The 24498-nt window shown below is 35.9% G+C and overlaps 1 long non-coding RNA gene across 1 annotated transcript; it reads right to left on the bottom strand.

The window, feature by feature from the left end:
• Positions 1–20: 20 nt before the first annotated feature.
• Positions 21–1528, bottom strand: LOC124438774. Its single transcript, XR_006946164.1, has 3 exons — positions 942–1528; positions 579–684; positions 21–478 (listed from the first exon to the last, which is right to left on the bottom strand). It is a non-coding gene; the product is annotated as an uncharacterized LOC124438774 (long non-coding RNA).
• Positions 1529–24498: the final 22970 nt, after the last annotated feature.

Genomic DNA, 24498 nt, shown 5'->3' with positions numbered 1-24498 from the left:
AAACATATTACAAACTTTGATTTCATTTAAGAATATGAGTAATTTCGCTATCATCAGCTTATTGTGTTATCAAAAATTCAGTTAAAGAATTTCTAATTTGCTATGCACTTGTGTCTGTATTCTGTAAAACAAATTCTGAAATCTCATCAACAGGAATAAGTTCAACATAATCTGCAAAAAATTTGTCAGCTCTACTCTCACAAATATTGTGTACAAAACAACATGCTGCAATTTTCATAGGCAAATGATCTAAATTTGTATAATTCTTGTTAAGTAGGCATCTGAATCTGTTTTTTAAACGGCCAAATGCACACTCCACGACTTGCCTTGCTCGACTTATGTAGTAATTAAATTTCTTTTGAGCAGGACTGAGATTGCCATCGTTAGGATGCCTCTTCATCAACCATGGTAACAGTGGATATGCTGGATCACCAATAAGAATGAATGGTACATTGCAACCACATATCTCTTTTCCTCTCTAGAGTATATCAAGACCATGAATTTTCTAGTGGCTATTATCAAAAATGCAGTAAAATTTGCCTCTGACCTAAGATAAGCTTTTTATTATAAGAACTTACATTTGGGAAAAGTTTTCCTGCTTCAGCTTTTGCAAACACTCCCGAGTTTGACAAAACTCTTGCATCATGGATTTGACCTGGCCACTTTATGCAAATGTCAGTGAATCTTCAAAAATTTTTAAATATATATTTTTTACTTTTTAAGTGTGTGTAATTTAATTCACTTTGTGTAACTTACTTACTCAACTAGTTGAAACACATTAATAAGAATTCTAAATTAATAAGTAACCTATTTTACATCAGTCACTGTTAAACTCCCCCATGGGATCTAAAAATTGTTAGAAGGTGAAAAATGTCAGTTGCATAACAGGGAGACAAAAACTTATTAAGTCAACCCTGACAAAAAGCAGTACGTTTTGGTACCTTTATTGATGATCAACAACAGCTTGGAGAACAATAGAGTAGAATCCTTTTCGATTGTAGTAATCTTGTGTAGAATTTGAAGGTGCTACAATTTGAATATGAGAGTGCCATCAATGGCTCCAGAACATTGAGGGAAGCCCCATGTCGTTAGAAAGGCATCAACGATACTCTGCAGTCTATCGCCCGTTGGCCATTTGATAACAAGACGCAGTAACACGTCAACAATAGCTTGGCAAACCTCGTTCACGATTACACAGGCTGTACTTTTTCCTATACAAAAAACGCCAAGCTAAAGAACGCAAATATTCATTAGTAGCCAAATGCCAAAGACAAATTCCTACTCTTTTTGGCACAGGGATAGCCTTTCTGAAATTTGTATCTTCTCGCAAAAGAGTGTCATTGATCTTGTCGCAAATGAAATCGAATGTTCCCTTAGACATACGAAACTTTTCTAGCCACAACCCATCATCTTTCCACATATCGATAGTTTTTTCCAAGAACAAACCGGTGCCTTTGCTTGCATCCACCCAGAAACGTCTTTCACTCATTCATTTCTTTCACTACCGTGAAATTGGCACCACATTGGGTACAACATTCATCACCACATTGGGCACAACATTCATCACCACATTCAACTAAAATTTATCATTCAAAATGAGAAATCGAAAAATCGTCTCTAAACAATGGCGTGGTGGCAGGGAGGGGCAGGGCACCCCTAGCTGTTGATTTTGTGGGCGCTGAATTGAATACGAGTCATCAAGTTTTAAATATGGGCTATAAAAAAAACGCATTTGAAACAGAACAGTTATTTTCACAGTTATATATCCAGTGAATGAAGTTAACTTTAAGGAATTACGGAAGAAAGGGAGTAGACGGACCAAAATGACACTTTGTCAGGGGGTCGATTAAAGAATAAGATATTGACAAGCATTCTATAATTAGATGTTTTGTTTGTGGCCACAACGCCTGCATGATTTGTAACGATGACTGTAGACAACATACATGCAGGGAGAAACTAGAACGCTAATTGTGGGGTGAATATTCATATATTCAGCTTTGCACTGCTGATTTCTATTGAGTTTAACATCGCCAACAAAAGAATTCAACAGCAAGGCAGAGGTGAATATATGAATATTTACACACACCCCCCAATTAGCATTCTAGTTTCACCTATGCATACACGGCCAAATTGTCCTCTTAAGGGGCGCAACAATGCCTAAAATGTGTAATTTTTTGCCTATCTTAATCAATGTTTTTTGCTTCCCTCACAGACAGTAATCGTTACTGGCATTTTATCTTATTATTAATCCGAGCGTAATAATATATTTTTTAAAAATGACAGTAGTGCAGTCATCGGTAAATTGCTATCATATTGCATAGTCTAACATGAAGTAGCCCTTAATGATACCGCAGCATGTACTGCATTGTTCGTATTATGTTATTTACATTTTCATCGTTACGACGACACATTTGTCATTTTCAGTAGTAAAGCAAGTTATTATACGGTAAAAATTTTTTAAATCACTTAAAGCTTCTTCGTAGATGTTCAAGATTCATTTATCCGCAGTTATCGAATGTGCATAACAGCATATATTTAATTGAAATTAAGATATATTTTAAACAACAACATTTGAAGACTAATTAAATTAATGTCTCAAAATGCAACTCTCATTTTGAGCTTCTATTGCTGGCAATACAGATGTAATTCACAAAACAAACATTTCATTTGATAATTCCATTTGTGTTGGGAAATCTATTTTAATATTATTTAATGTACATCATGGATCATGGTGCAATATTAAAGACTAACTGCAATGTCTAATTCTTTCAACACCACGATGAGAAAAAAGTCGGGTGCTGAGTATCGAAAATTAAAGAAAGCTAGACAAGAAGAATTTTCGAAACTTGGGGGAGTTTTGCTTGATTACTTTAAACCTATACAAAATTACCCACCATGCATTTTGTCACAAACAACACAGGAGTTAGAATTAAAACTCAGGGAAACGCCGAGCATAAGTGAAGACATTAAACAAGGGCATGCGCAAGAAAAATCTGAATCGATAGATGTAAATGATCAAGATGAGCATACTTTCAAATCAATCAAAAGCAATGATTCTGTTAGTGAATGCCTTGAATTTGAGAGCTTTGTAAATTCAAATGAACGTAACGAAGGCGAAAGCATCTCAGAATCTGCTGAAAATAAATTGAATCGAAATATTTCTAATGATACGAAAGAAAACACGTTTGACCCTGGGACAGTTGTTGGTCCTAATCTCAGCATTAGCAAAAAAAGGCGTTTACTTAAAATGAATCCATGCCAACCATCCCAGTTTGTTTTGAAACAAAGGAGGATAGTACAAGGAGATCGCCTTCGCTATTGCTCCCAGCAAGATTTTTTCCACGATGATGGAGCAAGACAAAAATGGATTTCCTATTCTCTAAGTGAAGACAGCTTGTTTTGCATACCATGCATTCTGTTTACAGATGTAACGTCTAGGGGAGAAAATATTCGGTCAAATCAAGGAATAGCTTTTGCAAACTTTAGTTTCTCCAAAGGGAAAAAGCAGTATATTAGAATTCTGGAGCATGAAAAATGCAATTCTCAACTAAATGCAAAAGTTGCAGAAGCTCTTTTCCTTCAAGAAAACTCAATATCGAATCAGTTTCATCACTAGGGGAAAATCGAGTCTGAAAGACGTAAAAAGGAACTCATTTTAAACAAAACAGTTTTGAAACGTGTGATAGATACTATTATGTTTCTTGGAAGACAAGGGCGTTCCTTTAGGGGTCACTGTGAATCACTGACAAATTTCTATTTTAATAAATGAAACTTTTTGGAAACGCTTAAATTATTGTCAGAGTACGATCAACCAATCAATGAGCATCTTGAGAAAGTTCGTGATCACCAAGTGAAGCAATCGACAAAGGATGGTGGTAAAACAGATGGGAAAGGATTCAATGGACGTGGCTCATGGCTAACGTTTTTGAGCAACGATATTCAAAATAAGTTAATCAATATCATTGGTAAAGAAATAACTTCTGTAATAGTACAAAAAATACGCAACTTCAAAGCATGGGCATTGATTGCTGATACAACACCCGATATAACTCATACAGAGCAATTGAGTATATGCGTAAGGCTTGTTAATGAAATTGGCGAGTGTTCTGAACACGTTTTGTCATGCCAAAAAGCAATTGGAACAACTGCACATGACCTATACACTGCTATTACAACAATATTACAATTGCATGGAGTTTCATTTGAAAAGCTTGTTGCCCAAACGTATGACGGAGCATCCAGTATTAGCGGATGTTATAATGGTTTGCAGGCATTTGTAAAAGAGAAAATCGGAAACCACATCATCTATGTTCACTGCTATGCGCATACGCTAAATCTCGTCTTGTCTAATTGAGCTTGTGTTGCTATTGATGTCATTACTTTTTTTGACTCTCTCGAAAAACGGCACGTTCTCTTTAATAATTCTCATGAAGTACACGAATTGTTTCAATTGGTTCAAAATAATGAAAACCTCAAAATTTCTTCAATTAATTGTCTTAATACAGTTCGACGGAATGCAAAAGAATTTTGTCTAAACGTATTTCTTTAGAGGTTCGAGTGCATTATGCGAGTGCTCCAAAAAGTGGCTGAGGAAAGATCGTTCACTGAAAGTCAGCGAGCAACAGCAAATGGATTGCAAGCAGCTTTTCAGACAAAGCAATTTGTTGCAACTGCCTGTCTTTTCCAAGAAATTTTTGGAATTACTGGACCTTTAAGTCGATATCTACAGAGCGTAAATGCTGACTTTGGAAAAGCAATGGATATGGTTGATAGCTCAATTTCTAGAATTCAAATCATATGTGACAAACCAGAAAAAATCATTGAAATGTCCGATTCTTTTACGTTAGATGTCGAATGGAGGTCTACACGACCTCGTCGTCGACGACCAATGGAAGGAGAACAAGCCAGAGATGATTTGGAAGATTCACTAAAAGCACAATGGAGGCGAGACACATTCTATAAAGTGCTAGATTCCATTCAATCTTCAATGAAGAATCGTTTTGAAAAGAATCGGCCACTAATGAAATCATTTGCTTTATTCGGACCTAATCAATTTGACGAGCTCTCGAGCAAGTACAAGACATCTCACGATCTTCAATCAGCAGTGAAAGCCTTTTGTGATTGTATAAGATAGATTCCCAAAGATGCGCTACTGAACTGTTAAGCTTGGCAGAAACATTTAAAAAATTTCACTGTTCTCAGTTTACAACTCAAACTGACCATAATCATAATAAGCAGAACTTTGAAAGTATTGATGATGGTGATGATGATGATGACGAAAATCATTCTGATACTGACATAAGTAAGCATTCGAATAATGCGTCAATTACCGAGAAGGCTACCGTCATTCTTAGATGCCATGAAGCTGCTTTGTTTTCCAAAGTACCATTTAGTCGACGCATACCCAACATTATGCAAAGTTTATTCAATTGCAGTGGCCGTACCCATTAGCTCAGCAACTGCTGAACGTTCTTTTTCTTCGCTGAAGAGAGTAAAAACGAGGATTCGATCTACGATGGTACAGGAACGCCTGGAATCATTTCTTTTAAGGGAAGTTGAAAGGGAAACTCTCCTTTCTATCGACAAAGATAGAATCATAACTTTACTTGGGAAAACCTCCCCAACGCTTGCAAAGGCATTAATATAAATATATTTTTCTATGAAAAACAAATAATGTAACAGACATATAATTGCTTGATGATACTTGGTTTTTAAGTTACTTTCTTTTTTATGAAGATTCATGTTTGTGTTTTATAAAGAATTTATAAAACACAATTATAGAATTATAGAAATTATAGAATTTTTTTAAACTTGGCCATATTGTAGATATTCGTATTGTCTATAACATATCCAAAATCTGGAGGTGGCACAAAAAAATAAGTTGTAGAAAATCATCGACAAAATCGGATGACACGAATGCGTGTAATATAATCTTATATAATTAACTTCCTATATCCATGTAATTTTTCAAACAAAGGCCTATAAATAAAAAACTACACGGTAGAATTTTTTTAAACTTGGCCATATTGTAGATATTCTTATTGTCTATAACATATCTAAAATCTGGAGGTGGCACAAAAAAACAAGTTGTAGAAAATCATCGACAAAGTCGGATAACACGAATGCGCGTAATATGATCTTATATAATTAGGTTGAGAATTTCAATAATAAATTTCAATAATAATATACTAAAGCATTATAAACCTGTGAGAATACATTGAGAATACTAAATCATCGATGAATAACTGCATTTCTATTTAGCTACAAGTGACGTGTTAAGAAAGCGGAAACGGGCAAGAGCGTAGTAACTAAAATCTGCCAAAAATCACGTTCAATTCTCTAATAATAGTCGAAGAAAAGTAACTTCATATAAGTTCAGAATGCACTAGGAACATTTTCAGAAAAATTGAAATTGTTAATCGATATTCTGATCGTGTCAACAATGTAAAAAAATGCGATAGAAAGAAAAATACTGTGGTAAATAATAGCCGATTTCTAATTATAAGATAATAAAGTAAGGTAATTATCTAGTAAGTCTGTAAAAATACAATATAAATAATGCACATGTCTAATTATACCGTGACGTAAAGGTCCTGGATTAAAGTAATATTTGGTCACGACTACTCCAAAAACAAGTCATTTACTTCACTAGATTTACTAAATTTTGAAAAAATTAAAGCGATGAGCAACTAGAACAAACTTTCAAGAAAAATAACCAGCACTGTTACGTCACTGTATAATTAATTTGGTACTAAAACCAAACAGAGTTTACTACTTTTAAACAATTTAGTAAAAAGTGAATTGTATTAATAATTTTTTGTTCACTCTCTAGATTTTGGATATATTTAAAAAAATTCTACCGTGTAGTTTTTTATTTATAGGCCTTTTTTTGAAAAATTACATGGATATAGGAAGTTAATTATATAAGATTATATTACGCGCGTTCGTGTCATCCGACTTGTCGATGATTTTCTACAACTTATTTTTTTGTGCCACCTCCAGATTTTGGATATGTTATAGACAATAATAATATCTATAATATGGCCAAGTTTAAAAATTCTACCGTGCAGTTTTTATTTATAGGCCTTTGTTTAGCAATAACTTGAAATTCTCAACCTAATTATATAAGATCATATTATGCGCATTCGTGTCATCCGAATTTGTCGATGATTTTCTACAACTTATTTTTTTGTGCCACCTCCAGATTTAATATATGTTATAGACAATAAGAATATCTACAATATGGCCAAGTTTAAAAAATTCTACCCTGTAGTTTTTTATTTACAAGCCTTTGTTTAGCAATTACTTGAAATTCTCAACCTAATTATATAAGATCATATTACCCGCATTGATCTTGGTTTTCTTATTCATTTTCATACCATCTTTCTTTCCTTCTTCATTCAGTTTTGTCAAAAGTTCTTGGAGATCTTCCTCTTTGTTTGCAAACAAGATGATGTCATCTGCGAATCTTAAGTTGTTCATTACTCTTCCGTTGATGTTGATGCCTTTTTCAATGGTATTCTTTTAAAGATCTCTTCAATGGCAGCAGTGAACATGATAGGTGACAGTGTGTCTCCTTGGCGGACACCTTTCTTTATCTTGATCTTTTCGCTCAGCTTTTCTGTTCTTATTTGTGCTGTGCCTTCTCTGTATGTTTCCTTTATGCTGTTTATGATCTTTCCTGGTGCTCCGTGTTTCTCAAGTGATTGGAATACTGGGGCATGCTTGATGGAATCGAATGCCTTTTCGTAATCTACAAATGCCATGAACAGTGGTTGTTGGTACTCGTTGGTTTTCTCGAGTCAAGATCTAGATCATGTGCAATGACATCGCAAGGAGGAAGCAAAGAAGAGGGATCACAGTTGACGGAGAGAAGTTGGAGGAGGTGGAGGAGTACAAATACCTTGGAAAAATGTTAACACCAAGAAATGAAATCAGTGTTGCGGTCAATCAAAGAATCAATGTCGGATGGAGAAGATTCGGGCAATACAGTCACTTTCTAAAGGAGAAGAACATCCCAAACAGTTTGAAGAGGAAAATAGTGACACTGTCATTTTACCATCTATGACATACGGAGCAGAAACATGGGCGCTTACAAAACACCAATCAAGGAAGCTGGCAGTCACACAAAGGAGCATGGAGAGGAGCATACTTAATATCAAGCTAAAAGACAAGATCAAGAATGAAGTAATCAGAGAGAGAACCAGGGTGAAAGATGTCATCCAAACAGCAAAAGAAATGAAAGGCAGATGGGCAGGCCATGTGGCAAGAATGGAAAACAACAGATGGGCCAAATTGACAACAGAATGGTACCCAAGAAACTGCACCAGAGGAAGAGGAAAGCCAAAGAGAAGATGGAGAGACGAGATCGAAGAGGAAACTGGAAAGACCTGGAGGAGGAGAGCTAAAGACCGAATCGAGTGGAAGAAGTTGTGGAGGCCATCTGCCAGCAGTGGCGTGAACGGCTGATGATGATGATGATGATTACCCGCATTCGTGTCATCCGAATTTGTCGATGATTTTCTACAACTTATTTTTTTGTGCCACCTCCAGATTTTAGATATGTTATAGACAATAAGAATATCTACAATATGGCCAAGTTTAAAAAAATTCTATTGTGCAGTTTTTTATTTACAGGCCTTTGTTTGCAAAGTTACCTGGATATAGGAAGTTAATTCTATAAGATTATATTACGCGCATTCATGTTATCCGATTTTGTCGATGATTTTCTATAACTTATTTTTTTGTGCCACCTCCAGATTTTGGATATGTTATAGACAATACGAACATTTACAATATGGCCAAGTTTAAAAAAATTCTACCTTGTAGCTTTTTGTTTACAGGCCTTTGTTTAGCAATGACTTGAAATTCTGAACGTAATTCTATAAGATTATATTACCCGCATTCGTGTCATTCAAATTTGTCGATGATTTTCTACAACTTATTTTTTTGTGCCATCTCCAGGTTTGTTATAGACAATAAGAATATCTACAATATGGCCAAGTTTAAAAAAATTCTACTCTGTAGTTTATATGCCAAAGCTAGCTTGATAGTTGGGGGGGGGGAGTAATATTCATGTATTAAGTTCATTTGGAATCGATTGTTTCTTATACAGGGTGTCTGAAAAAAAAAACGGAACACGCATCTCTTAATTACGAATTCACTGAAATGATTAAGCACAATGTTCTATATGACTAGCATTCAAAACAGTTTAATGAACTCGTTCTGCGCCTCTGTGATTTCATATGGTTTGTAAAGCATTTAAAGCAAAACAAGTTAAAAGTGCTGTATACACTGATCTTCATCTCAAATTTATTAGCTTTGTAACATCAAAACGACATTGGCTGAGTTATAACGGCTACAAAAACGTAATCATATTTACCATAAATTGCAACAAACATGGACAAGGGTAAATGGTTTGAACTCTGGACAAGGGTAAATGGTTTTGACAAAACATGGACAAGGGTAAATGGTTTTGACTCTGAAGATGACTACCGCTAAGGTTGTCGAAACGTCAGTCAACAACAACAAAAACAGTCCTTCTCAGGACTTTATTAACCTGGACGATCATCATTTACAAACATATATGGACAAGGGTGTTACTAAATCAACTAGGCGGGAAAAATCAATCTATATCACTGAAAAAAAGTAGCTAGCTATTGCTGACTAAATTGTCTTAGGCAGATTTTATTTAAAGCATGTACAATTAATTATTCAAGTTACGTTTTTTTAGACACCCTGTGCAAATTTGAATATCGGCACACCTCCCCGTAATTATTTATCTGTCTATGCCTCTATGGAATGACATGTTATAGGTTGAGATAAGAATGTCATCAAGGCCAATATCATATACAATTTTATAAAAAGAGCACATAAAAGTCAGTGTTTTTTTGTATTCTTAAATTGTCGCGTTTAAATGTTTGCAACTGAATGAATTCACAGCATCAACCAAACGTACTTTGACAGAGTAAAATAATTCACACCATATATGGTGATCTTTTCAATTCAATTATTCTTCAAATACATGTTTGAATCGCTGCACTGAATGAAATACATGTGATTAGAATCATACCGACTTATTGTTTCGTTACTGTACTACCCACGAAAAACTGACGCGTGATAACCATGAAAAAAATGTTTTTTCGGAGTGTTGTGCGATTCACGTAGATCAGGGATGAGTTCGGGAAAACGAACGTGGTGCCTAAATTAAAAGATATCGTTAAGAATAAACTGTTGAAAAAACTAACATAAATGATCCAATAAACGCTGCGTAGAAATAAACCTCGCTTGAAGCGAAAGTTTGTATTAGACGCCTCTCTCTAGTAAATGCCTTGTTTTTCAATGACGTCATTACCACATAACCATTATTATATCCTAATAAATAGTGCATTTTTGATTTGGTTAAGAAACTAAGGTTGTGTAAAATGTCTCGTATTTATTTAACTTCTTTGAGCACCGCTAGAAGTTATGGGAAGCCCCCCCGGGGGGTTAGATCATTTACAGTACAACGATGGTAAAATGTTGCTTTTTTCAGCATCCCCACGGCTAGGCATAATATTTTACGATTCATCTTTCAACAATTTGGTATAAATGGTTTCAAAAAGCGTCTCACGAGCTACTTCACAAGCCTTACTTTTTATGAACTTGACTTTTGAACGTTTTGAATGTCTCCTGCGGTATCATCATTTTTGAATCATTTGCCGTTTTGGAATCTTCAATTTTCATTAAACATTTATTATCGCCAGTCAATGGAAAATACACATTTGGCATGACGTTCTTAACTTTGATTTGTTTGACGGAGCTGCTTGCTTGTTTTTTGAACTGCTCGCTTCTAATAATTCCTAAATTTTTGAGGAGTTTGTTGTCCTTCAGAGACACCGGGATTGCCATTTTTTTCAAATGTGTTCTCTTCGGAGTGTGCGCTTCGTCCGGCATAGCCATATCACCGATATTCCAGTGTGAGTCCACGGTGTTTGGAAGTATTTGTATCAGCGAAGGCAGCCTAAAGCAGCAAGAACTTATAACTTTGAATAGAAAATTTAGAAATTCGATTAAAAAAACTCAGAAGAAAAAGGTGCTCAATATTAAGTTAGATTTCAAGATATTTCAAAATATGTCAAAATAATTTCAAGATAACATATATCTTATGATTTTCAACTAGAATGTACGTATACGATGTACTACTTGATTTCATAACCTCAACATACTTAAGGGAGAGGGCAGTTTCATTTTGTTTTAGAACTATTGTATTTCCTCTATTTAATCCCCGGCCTCATTTCGACTTCTCTTCAATAGCCGAAAGGCAATCGCAACGAAAAAATTACATTGTCTTATATTACCTTCTTCGCTGACGACCGCAATAATATCCAAGATAGTTCAACGGGCTCGTATACAGTTGAGTTTTTTCAATCGGTCTGCTCAAAAAGTTTTCCAAGCTGGATTCTGGTGAGTCGGCATTCTGGGTCTGCCCAACTTTGCTACCTGTTAAAAGACGCAACTCGGCGATATTTGGTGTTGTAGTCATGATGTGGTTGCCTTTTTCTTCGTATTGAAGACTTAAATCTTTCATTGCTTTTAGATTGTGGTTAAAACAAGGTTTCATTGTGCTTGCATCCTCCTTTTCTGAAGACAAAGATATGGTTTCCTTGATAATGCTGGAATTTATCAGTTGTGAAACAGTTCTGCTCGAAAGCAGCAGACGTTTATTGTAGCGTAAATTCTGTGGTCGAACTTTTTCGCATTATTCTCATGGGATTGACCCATGGACGAAATTAGAACCCATATAGAGGGGAGGGTGTTTTTATATTCAACTCTTCCTGACTGACTTTTTTCGAAATTAAAATTGCTTTCAAAAGAAATCAGTCTGCTAAGCTGAATATATGAATATTAAACCCTTCCCTATTGCTAGTTTTGCCCCATCATTTATCTGATCTTTAATTTGAATTTTTTGAAGACCCTCTGTTATGCCGTTCTTATTTTCCTGGATCCGCCACAAGACCAAGTTTGTATCGTTCTTCAACGTGGGATGATGATTTGCATTGAGGTCAAAAGGTGAAGTTTTTTCATTAGTGGATTTAAAAGCCTTGTGTACAACCAATCTAAAGTTCTTTCAAGCTACAGACTTCAAAATAATTTCCAACACGTAGACTGTGCTTACTGGCTGAAACGCACGCGGAGTTTCATGTCGTACACGCATTAGCCTAGCCCCGGATGCAGCATATTTTACAGATTTGGCTGCACCTTATCAACAAAACTAACCGTTTTTGTTGACATCAAACTTTGATAATTCTTCAGCGACTGACTGCGAGCAATGGCGACCTTCGTGTTTCTTGGTTAGCAAGTCTACTTCTATGGCATCACTTCAAAAGAATATAACACTATATGTCTATTATTTGACGTCACTCGACATTGGCAGTACAACGTTCTGAATTTTTACTGCGCTTTTGTGAAGTCTGCGTTCACCTTATAACATCCATCTTGTTGGAATTCGGTATTCTGTTTTTGAAAAAATAAAAATTTGTATTTTAGAAATCAATAAAAACTAGTTAGAACTGTATAAATACAAATATAAACACTTACAATTGATCATTTGCACGACACGTGCTTTTCTTTAATGACGTCACTTGATAAGGCTGTTTCACTGGATGACTGCAATGATTTGATTTGTATGAAATACTCACATCCAATACTTCATCATTCTCAGAACTTAACTAATCTGGACGATCTACATCTACTAACATGTAACTATGAATGACAAATGAATATTCATCTTAACTAATTCTATGCTTTTTGTGTTTTGAACGTTTTCACTAGCCTTATCTGAGGTATTTTTAAAATCCGGAATCCCGATGCATATGCATATGTTTTCATCGAAGCCCCAATTACTCCAAACAGGATTCATACTATCAAAGCAAGTGAAGTCAGCCCCAATAAAACGAAAAATACATCCATGCTATGCATTAAAAAAATTTTCTTCCCGAATGTATTTCCTTCAAACTGCAAACAAACTCCACAAAGATGTCTTTGGATGTAAAATCCACTCTTTTGTCACTTGCCCTCTAGATTGATCAATGGTCAGGTGTGATAAAATATATACTTTAATCATTTAGTGCTGCACAAGTCGAGGAAGACTAAATTTTCCAAGATAATGTAAAGAATGCACAGCTCACTCACAGTTTGTGAATTCCTCCTGCGTTGGAATATTGGTTTTGACTCACCAAGAAACCTTTCTGGCATACTTTCATAAATTTCCAGTCATAATCTTTGGCGTGAAATCCCCAGGTTTCTATTTTTGCCCTGCATGGGTAAAAACAATGTACAGAATAAGACAAATTCCGAAATGTTATAAGAACAGGTTGAAGCAGAAGATATTTACACGTGAACAATATATTTAGACTTCGCTTGAGAGACACCGTTCAACTTCTTTATGTAACATATTTGTGCAATGTCATACATACTCAAGTGTTGACGATACGAAACAATTTGTGAAATAAGAAAGAATAGTTTCATACATTTCCCGAAATAAAAGAGAAACACGCACCTTTGAGGTGGCAATATTTTTGGACTTGCCATGGGAGCAAAACAATCGCCAGATCGATAGGTTGCTGAGACGTTCATAGCTGGTCTGGTTTGTTTCACATGCAACGCGTCTTCACAACACCAACGATCTAACTGGTTATGTTGATTATGAAATGGAATGATTAAGAACAATTAGCATACGTCACACATTCATTACTTGAGAATGATTCGATGAATAATCAATTTAGGTAAATTGGTTTACGTGTGCGAAGAAACTTTTGCAAATAAAGAAAGTTTCAATTTCGTCATGGTATGCTACATTCGGGCAAATATGCTTTCCGATTATATTATTCAAAAGCTCTGGTCTTGGTTTCTTAGATCCAGTAGTCCACAAACGAGCAATGCCAATGATTTTTCATGGAATTAAAAATCAAGATGCCTGGAGTAAATAACCTGGAGTTATTTATTCAAGAATTATCTTGAATAAATAATTAAACTTTTCGAGGAGATGTGTTCTGATCCTACCACAAGCTATATGTCATCTGCTGGAAATATTAAATGAAACTGATCATGGACTACGGAATAAGCATAGGATAAAATGTGTTGGAAACGTGTGGAAAACTCTGTTGGTTGAAGGAAACTTGTGGAAAGTGTACAGCAAATATGTAGAAAATGTGTAGAAAATGTGCAAGAAATGTGTAGGAAATGAGAAGAAAATGTGTTGGTCCAACTGTTAAAGCAAGAAATTAATGTGAGGCTTACCTGCTTTTAACTGGTGCGGTACGAATACGAATTTTAAAGGCGCCAAAGACGACGTTCATCAGATTCCACAAAAGATGTTAGTTATCCAATTATGCCATCTTAATATCCTGGCCCATACTGTAGTATCAAGATCAATTAACTTATATCAAATTGAAATAAATCAACCGAAATCTTGGGTCAAACGTGTGGACTAAATTCTCCTTGATTACGGACTGTTGTACGTAAGGCGATACATTCAAGAAACACCTGTAGTTGATAGAGATGGGAAGGAATGTTCCTGTGAGCTTAAGTATAAGTCTATTTAGTCAACTAACAATAGACTAGACAATAATGGAGAATGGATGTAGTCCTGTTCCTCGGTCGGCCTTGAATCATATCGAACTTACGTACCAATACGTCATTGTTACAATACCGCAAGCTTTGGATAATATTGAACTATTACGTCATCATTTCTTCGATGCGGAAGTTGAGTAGATGTCTATATGCGTACTAAAAAGAACGCCGGGACCTTTGAAACGTGTAGAAGCCACGCTTCGTATATTCAGTGAACTGGACTTTGGGTTTGCGCAGTCTTCGAAAGGACTTTGGTTTTGCGCAGTCTTAGCACAATAATATTCCTCAATAGTATTCCTCGTTCTATGGTTAGTTTGAGTCATTCGTTATCGAACCAGTCATTAATTTCTTATGGAATATGCATCACATTTAACAATGGCTGACTGGCTGCCATGCATATTATCTTGTTACAGCTTTTTTCAAACATCCTGTACAGTTGTAATGCTTCTAACCAACATTAAATAATCGTTAAAATAGACTTGACCATTTTCTTTTTGCATTCAACTTTCCTGCACGTTGTCGCTAGTGCATTTGAATTAACAGAAAGCGGAAGGAATTCGGTTTTTCCGCATTCTACTTCAATTGGAACTATGATCTTCGTGTTTTCTTTCATTTAAGCAAATTTGACAGCGTGTTATGACTGTAAAAAAAATCGATTCAAGGGACTATTTATCTTTTTATGGACGTTTAAACATGTCATTTTTTATTGCCGTTTTGTTTCACGGCGTGTTTGAGAGCGTGACGTAGATAGGGTAAGCTGTTCACATCTACAAGCATGTGTTTGAAAAAAAAAATAGTTGGTGAAAGAGTTTTCTCGTTGAATTTCAGAGCAATTAGGCCAAAAAGGTGTGTTGTTGTAGCTGGCTGTAGCAATTTTCCAGACAAAGAAAGGGGATATTTCAGTTCATCTTATACCATTTTTTTGGCAATGAGCGTGTCGAAATTCCACCGGCCGAATCTCCCCCGAAAGACGTTGATTTTATTGAAAAGCTGTCATATATACAAATAAATATCTCAAAACCTCCGCAAAACCTCTTAACTCTAGTATTATTTCACAGATGTAAACACGCTTATGAGCTGAAGGGTTACCCTATCTACGTCACACTTGTCGCGGTTTCCGAATAAACGCTCACATTGAGTCCTTAAGTGTGACGTCACGTTACCATAGCGCTAAAAACGTTTTGTTTCATGCTTGCGTGTACTTCTTGTAAAACACTCTGCTGGTAAGTAAATGCTTCAATGTGATCTGACTTAAAGTGGTTTTCCCCCTTTTTTTATAGATGTCTTTTCTTCTGAGAAGAAAGAAAAAGGCGAAGCCTTTGATGAATAATGTCGATAAGAAACTTCAGATGGATAATGTCGCTATTTTGAATCGAATGGGCGCTTGTTTGGAACCAGTGAACTCTACAACAACTGGAAAGCTAACTCACTATACACATGCCTAGACTTGTCGAAGCCATTGAGTTCTACAAGACCTGGAGGGGAACGTCAACAAAATTACTATAAATTATTAGCGCGCAGCCGCGTGGTCAAAAACATGGCGGATTTTGGTGGTCAAAGTCAGCGGAGAGACGCGGGCTCATGAAATAAAAATTTTGTCGCCCACCCTGATTTCACCACCACGATTGGGAGTATAGAAAATATCGGAACTATTTATTTTCCTAACATAAACACTTTTTTAAAATTTTATTTATTAAACAATCTGCAAGCTTCCGTGTTTGCGGATGCTGAAATAGCGATAGAAAAGGAAACATTTCATGACTCCGGTAAGTAGCACAGTAGTAGTTTTACTATTAAGTTTTAATTTAAAGTTATTTTGGTCCCGTCTTGTTTGTTCTTCACTTTATCGCTCACCAGATGTGGCAAAGTTGCCGATTTTTATCCAGTTTTGCATCATGATCAAGCTAAACTCTCCTGATTTGAATTGAGTTTACCTCCCAAAAATGGGGCAGAATTTGTTCATATTTATTTTTTAAAGATGAAGGGAAAGTTTACAACAGAGTTGTGTTGAAATTGAATGCAATGCCATGCAAAGTTAATGAAAACTATGGTATATGCCGTATAATAAAAATAACTATTAAACTACTTGCCTGCTCAATTTGACTGTATAGTGTAGACAATTATAATGGGTTTGAAAAGTTGGATTTATGCAAACAGTTTTAAAGTACTACTTAGCGTTTCTGTAAGTGAAGTATTTATTGTTATAGTAAACAGGTTACTACTTCAAAACCAAGATAAAAGAAGTGTGTTGAAAAATGTGCTAAGATTTGTTTCTACCTTGAAATTTTTGTTCAACAGTAGTTTATGATTATATCATTAATATGCATGAAAAATTACACATATTATTGTCTCATCTCACCAAATCCATACTTGGTATGATTCCAGGTGATCCACAAATTCACATGGGATGCATTGGTTACAATGAAGTTGAATGTAGAGAAAGCAAAAATAGATGGCAAAGAAATTTTTTGTGTCTTATAAAGAATTAGTAGAAATCAATAAAAAGAATTCTTTAAACAAATTGTAAACAAATTTAAATTGCTCATGGTCAAGCAACCTAGTCAAAGAAGCACAGTCTGTCTTCAACATGTGACCTTTCCAATTATGTTTAGTCTCTTTGTACAAAATACTATCTTTGAGAAACTTGATTTGTAAGTCTTTCATTAATATTTTTTCACCAATAGATAAAAGAAACAAATTCAAAGGCTTGATGGAAAATACAAAGATTTGTCAAGTTGTTTATCATTTAATTCCCAAAAGTTAGTTTTAGGCCGTATTCTTTGCCACCGAAAGTCGCTTAGAAAAACAATTCCGTTGCCATCGGTCGGGCACTAAGTTTAATTTAAATAAATCTATAAATTTTCATTTGCTGAATAAGAATTTACTTGTTGTCACGCGTATAAACCTGCAGTTTATGAGCATTTTGCCATCAAACATCAACAATTTTTGCTGCTTTGAAACTTGATCGCCGCCATTGTTTCCCGAATACTTCATTTAATTTACTGTGATATTACTAGTTCCAGTTTCCTATCAGGCTTATTTTTGCTCGGACGTCAACAACTTATGCATAGTTGGTAACTTTTATCAATGTTTTTTGTGGGAAATATCACAAATTTCAGTTAAAAATATAAAATTTCATACATCGCATTAAAGACTATTTGATAAGTATAATATTCCACATTTAAAATTGGTCAATGTCGTCTAAATCCCCATCAGTACTTTCGCTGTCTGAATCATCTATTGAATTGTCTTCGTCTCATTTGCCTGATGTATTTTCGCAGTTAACACATGAACATAAGTCTGTGCAGACTAGGTTAGCTTTTCTACATGAACATCGCATGCTTGAACACCCAGTCTTACAATGACAGTCTACGAAATGAAGGAGGGAGTCTGGAGCTGGAGGACGCGTCATCCATACGATATCAATGTCTCCGTTTGAAAACTGCCAACCGTTACCAATTGGTGAAGGAAGAGTCATTTGGGGTAAAAGAGACTGACACCACACACCCGCCTGGTAATTTACTCTTTCAATGTGTCTAAGAAGGCTGTCACATGTTGGTGGCAATACTTCATCCGAACATTTTCCACCTTTAAACATTGTGTATCGGCATTCATCGGCATTCTTTGATGTATTGTCGCCATACAGTAGACAAGTGAACTTGTTCAGATCGCGTACAAGGACGTTGGCAGGAGGAAAGTTATAACCAAGGAGAGAAAATGTCTTAACAAAGCAAGGATGAGCAATTAGCGTTTTCCATGCTTTGACCTTCCCTTTTCCGTAAAACGAGCTCGTGCAGTCACTTCCTAAATGTAAAGCAAACGTCAATACTTTAGTATTAGTTACCCTCATATTTTAGAACTTGGTAGAAGTATAATATCAGTGAAAATATATGCAAAAAATAAGAAAATGATGCAATGATTAGAAGGAGCCATTTCTCTGACCACCCCCATCAAAATACCTACATTGAAATGCTAACCTGAAAACGCGTGAAAGCCTGGCAAGCAGCGACAAAATTCTTCGTTCATGGCGACAGTAACTGCATTTATATGTACTGTGCGAGATTTGTCTCCAGTACCAGTCATAAAAAACAAATCCTTTGAACCCAGGTTTTTTTGCATTGCTACACAAAGAATGAAGACATCTGTATCTGGACTCCTAATAATAACATTAACGTTAGTGCCCATTGCATGCTTGGCGTGTAAAAGCATGCGGGTGTCGGCTTCCTCATGATTGCTTTCTAGCACACTGCATTCACAACATAAAACCGGGTCCTCGTCAAAAGCTGAACAAGAAAGTACATAGCATTTTTCTTTTGTAGTAATATATAAATTTTAAACTTGCGTCAGTTGAGATGATTTATACTCTTTCCAATGTTGACACAAAAAAATCATAAGGGACTCCTTGTTTTCCAAACTTAAGAATTTTTTCCACTGCTTTGGAACGGGCTGATCTTTACCAAAATCGAATTCGTTGAACTCCTTTCTCGGCCCGTCTCTTTCTTTCAGCGTTCTTGATACTCAATTTTGGATATCGATCTGTGACGAAGTCCAATCTTGTAGCATTACATTGAAATGCGACTTTCAGAAGAAATTGAAATATCGAGTCAGATAATTCACCGAAGGTCTTCCACTTTCCTTAAATAAGCAATTAAAATGAGAGGCCTCTGAATTGCGCAAAGAATTAACAGAACACTTTATGTCAAGTTACGACACAGAAAGACAAGTCTACGTTATTAAATTCAAGAGAATATGTCGTGTTTGCATATATAAAAGAAGGTCTGTGCATGCAACGTGTCTTTAACATTTACCTTTCATAACTTGCAAGACAGCCATTGCATCTACTATAAGAGCATTGTTGTGAAAGCTGCGAATATCGACTTCTGGATTGTCTGCTTCTCTCCAAAATTTCAAGCAGTTTAGACTTTGCAGTTTTTACGAGTCCTCCATTTGGTGTTGCAAGTGAAAGAGGAAACGATCCGAGACTGTATGATAATACCTCCTTCAAATTGACCTCACGATTTTTTGCTATGACTAAAAGCTTGGCAAAAAAATTCCGGTTCATTTTGATGCTTTTTTCCTTCCCTTTTTGGCCACTCTGTACTTGTTTCCTCCTTCCAGAGAACGTTTCAATGCTGTTGCGCCCAATTTTGTGAAAATATCCGGATTGTCGGAAAACAAGTTGTTTTAGAAAATTCTGAGAACTGCCGCTCACCCAGTTGCTCTGCAGATAGAAGTCGATCTGCCACAGTGGTTTCTAACTCTACCCACTTGCCAAATTTATCAAATGTTCTTGATCAACATCAAAAGGATGTGCCATTTGGGATATAAAAGTTAGTACGTCTTGAACACATTGCTCATAGCGTTTGCACTTGGAGTAATCAAGGTCTTTACGCTTTCTGAAATGCATGAAAAGAGGATGTCTCCAACATTTGAAGGGAATTATAAATTTATTTACACGAAACAACCCGTCCTAACCCTAAGCTTCATAGCAGAATATGCGAATCAAATTCACCTTGGCTTATATTCCAACCCCGCCATGTAATTACACTTTCTTGTTATTGCTGCTCTCTTGTGATAGCATCCATCTTTGCACCGCTCCAGGATTCATAGAAATTCCAGTCAAACCACCCTTCGTCTTCGAATCGCGGTTTACAGTTTGCTCAATTGTTTGATCACACGCCACAGCAGAAAAACCATAGTTGTTTTGACGTTGTACAGCAAAGTTACACGATATTTCAGACAAGATTCCTATATAATAAATTCACAATTGTTTGTCGTAATAAGCAAGACTTTAATTAAATGACACAATGACCAAATCAAACCTGGATGTGTCTGATCCAAAGCAACAATCTCAAGCCAATATGCAGACCCATATCTTGCATAGTTTATCCGATCACAGGCAAAAAACCATGGCAACATTGCTCTAAAGATTGTCAAATGTAGTTTCCAGTTTATCTCCCTTGTAGCTCTGATAAACATCAACAAAATATCTAAAAAGTAGGAAGTATATCTAAAATTGATAAATTCAAAGTGTATGTCCTGTAGATTTGACCTTGTTACAACCTAGAAAATAAATGAGAGGGTTTATTGTTATTTACCTATCATTTTGATGTACATACTCCAGAAAGCAAACGTTCTTGATTTTGAGGATGCATTTTGTATGAAGTTTTCGTACTCTTCGCATATTTCCTCAAACAGTTCACTTTCAATACAATCGCGGAAACCTTTATCTGGAAACGAATTTGACATTTCACATAGGAATGCCATTATTCTTCCATCTTTTTCTTCTTCTAAATCATCCAGGTATGCTTCAAACCTTAAACGTTGCAGTGCTTCGTACAAAATTTATGGCATGACATCGATCTATTGTAATTCTTTCCAGAAAGGACACTCTTTACGGATCCTTCGCTCACAACACCCGACTCAATTAACAAATCCTAAAGAACGTTTTGCGGAAGCATTACTTTTAGAAACGTATTTATCTAATTGCCACTTATTTCTTGTACAAGTTTTATATGTGAAAATTAAAATATGAATTCGCACTTAAAGTCCTCCATCTTCAAAGAGCTTTGACACTGCAGATAGAAAAGACATGACAGTATGAAATTCTCCAAGACGTACGACCAGTTTATCATAGTAAACGGGTTCTTTCCATCGTATGTGCTGGACTTTAGAGTAAACTGCTTCATCAAAGACTAAGACAGCATATTGTAAGTCAAGCTTCTCTGCGATATTCTTGCTTCTTTTAAGAATTTCATTAATTGTAGAATATTCAGTTGGTGACGCGTTTATAACTGGCAGGTAACCCACTCTCGATACCTCAGGTATTTCTTCAATAAGCATGGTGTTAAAGCCAGTCCATCCAGGCAGTGCTGTTTCATCAGTGACATGAACCATTTTCGTTAAAACATATGCTAAATCAAGCTTGTGAGCTGCTTCATTTAACTCATGGTTCCTATCAATGAGCATTGAACGGGCGACTTCATTGATATCAAAAAATATTGGAGTCTTTTTTGCCCCAATACTATATTCTGCTAGGTTGGTATTCGGCATCTTAACAGTTCGCTGTGACTTTTTGACGATGCTGGAATTTTGCATTGTTATGTGTTGCTGGCCTGACAATTTCTGCGTTATAATTCCGTTTGTGACATGGGTTTGTTTTTTTATGTCCTCGCCAAAATCAATGTTGTCGTAAATCAGGTTAACATACTCTTTCTCTACAAACTCTTTGGGAACAATATTAGATGTATCAATAGTTGTTTGGGCAAGGGCAGAATCATACGCCATGCATTGCGGATGACAAGGAGACACAGTGTCCAAGACCGTTCAAAAGGCTGATCAGGCTTGAACAGCCAGAAATTTGTCTAACAGCTGTTGCCAAGGCTAAGGATTTAGGCGTTTGCATTTTTCCTTTACTGCTAACGTTGATCAGATCTTGACATAATGAATAAAGTTTAATAGCGTTCTTCTCCCCTACTTCAACATATTCCGACAAGTCCGGGTCGTCTGAAAAACCAAGCATCCATGCGAGGAAATTAAACAGAGTTGGCGAAACAATTTTCCTAACACTCTCATTATTTATGTCAGAAGCAAGGGGCGGCCAGTTTTCGTACCATATTGATTTTGTACTAGCACGTAGATTGCCCCGTAATGTTAGCGCTACGTTAAATACTTCATTAAGGGTCGTCGTTTTATTGCAGCTGCCTTTTGGAACGTCATTGTTGAAAAATTCATCTTCTGTGTCCATCTCACTTTGCGAAGTTTCTGTGTCTTCATTTAAATAATTTTCTGCCACAGTTCCTTGACAAAGACCTTCAACGTATGCAATTTCACTTTTGTTCCGTTCTTTTGGTGAAAAGAAAACAATTTGAGGGAATCTCTCTCGCAATCTCTCTTTTAATCGAAAATTTCTATAATTTGACGCATCTGTGCCTTCAATTTCTTAAACTGTCTTAACAAACTCAGCTTTCATTCTCTTCATAAGAAAAATTTCTTCGCTCATCAGCAGTCTTTTCTTTACAAATCTTTCACAAAAAACATCAAAGGACTTTTCGTATTTGCATGCGTATCTGTCATAGTTTTCAGAATCATAAACTTCATCTATTACATTGCTGCGTCTTAAAAAGCTAGTGTATCGTTCGTAACACCGTCTATGATACCTAACCTCTAAAGCTACACAATCTTTATCAGCAATATTTACAACTATACTTTCATCTGAATTTCTCCTAGCTGCTTCTTTTAATTTACCCCCATCTTTTGTCTCTGCCATAACCAGTCGATCTAGCTTTCGCTTTCGAGTGCCCTATTAGTCATAAGTGAACATTTTTTGGTGAAATTATTAATTATCAAGAAGACAAAGATTGTTTCTCACGTAAAAAATTTCTTTCAATGCGGAAAATATATAAGCGAGCTTTCAATGTAGGATGTAAAGCTTTCGATAAAAAGAAAATACAATAAAATGTGTCACTTACCACTTCAGTCACAAAGACTTTTCTTTTTAAAATGATACATGTAAGTACATGTTTTGATTTTGGTGCAATGGCTTGTTTCTTCAGTGTAGATCTAAGTAGTTTTTGCCGATGTGCCTGTTATACTTTCGCCACCAGCAGGTAATAAATTGTCTGCAGTCGCATTTAGTGTCCTGTCTTTCCTTCTCTCACAACGAGTCTGCGCTCGATTTATAAACGTTTTATTGGTAAACTTAGAATAGCATCCTCTGTGATAAGCTAGGCTTGGTTCATTTTCTTCAATAAACGCCGTTCTCTCTGCAATTTCCCTCTGATCACCATCAAGAGTCACCCAAATTTCTCTGCATTCCATAAACTTTTTAAAAGAAACTTCGGTAAAATTTGTAAGTTGCCCACTCTCTCCTTTAAAGTGAATTAAACATTTCAAGAGCAAAGATGCCATCCTTTCGTTTTTTTCCGTTTTATCGCTTCGAACAAACACAGATACACATTTAATTGCCTATTTTAGTTTAAAGCAAATCAGAAGCAGTGCCAATATGAGCCATTTAAGAGACTAGAACTAGTACAATAGCTATTTATTACATGAAGTACACAGGGAAACAATGGCGGCGATCAAGTTTCAAAGCAACAAAAATTATTGATGTTTGATGGCAAAATGCTCACAAACTGCATGTTTATACGCGTGACAACAAGTAAATTCTTATTCAGCATATGAAAATGTATAGATTTATTTAAATTAAACTTAGTGCCCGACCGATGGCAACGGAACTGCACGATAATTCGACACAGAATACGGCCTATTTGTACATATAAATAATTAGTATTGGTAGCATTGAGCTCTATAAGACCTGGAGGGGCAAAGGGGCCTGGGCCTCGTGGTCAAAAACATGGCGGATTTTGGTGGTCAAAGTCAGCGGAGAGACGCGGGCTCATGAAATGAAAACTTTTTCGCCCCTCCGGATTTGACCACCACAATTGCGTGTTTATAGACATTACAATAAATATCAAAACATTTGTTGCGAAGTCTTATTTGAATACTTGTATTGCAAAAAATGCCGCAATCTTGTGTTGTACATGGATGCAAAAATAGTGCAAGAAAAACAAACATTTCATGGCACCGGTATGCAATAAAATATTGTTCATTATTTCTCAAAACAAAGCACTTCGTTTTGTAATTTTGTCGTTTGATGGCGTGATACCATTTCGTTTGTAGTTTTTTTAATTTTTAAAGCATAATCTTTAATTTAAATTGCATTTATCTCAAACTTTCTGCTCATTATAGCTTTCCAGATGCAGAAAACACCCACATCTTTCGGAGATGTGGGTGTTTAGCATAACAAAAACTCGAACTATGAATGAGTTTGCCCCAAAGAAATGGAGTCATTTGTTCAGAACATTTTCTGACCATATAAGGAAA

Source organism: Xenia sp. Carnegie-2017, unplaced genomic scaffold (genome assembly GCF_021976095.1).
Source record: "Xenia sp. Carnegie-2017 unplaced genomic scaffold, XeniaSp_v1 HiC_scaffold_19, whole genome shotgun sequence".
NCBI classification, from domain to species: Eukaryota; Metazoa; Cnidaria; class Anthozoa; order Malacalcyonacea; family Xeniidae; genus Xenia; species Xenia sp. Carnegie-2017.
This window is presented reverse-complemented; position numbering and strand designations above follow the sequence as displayed.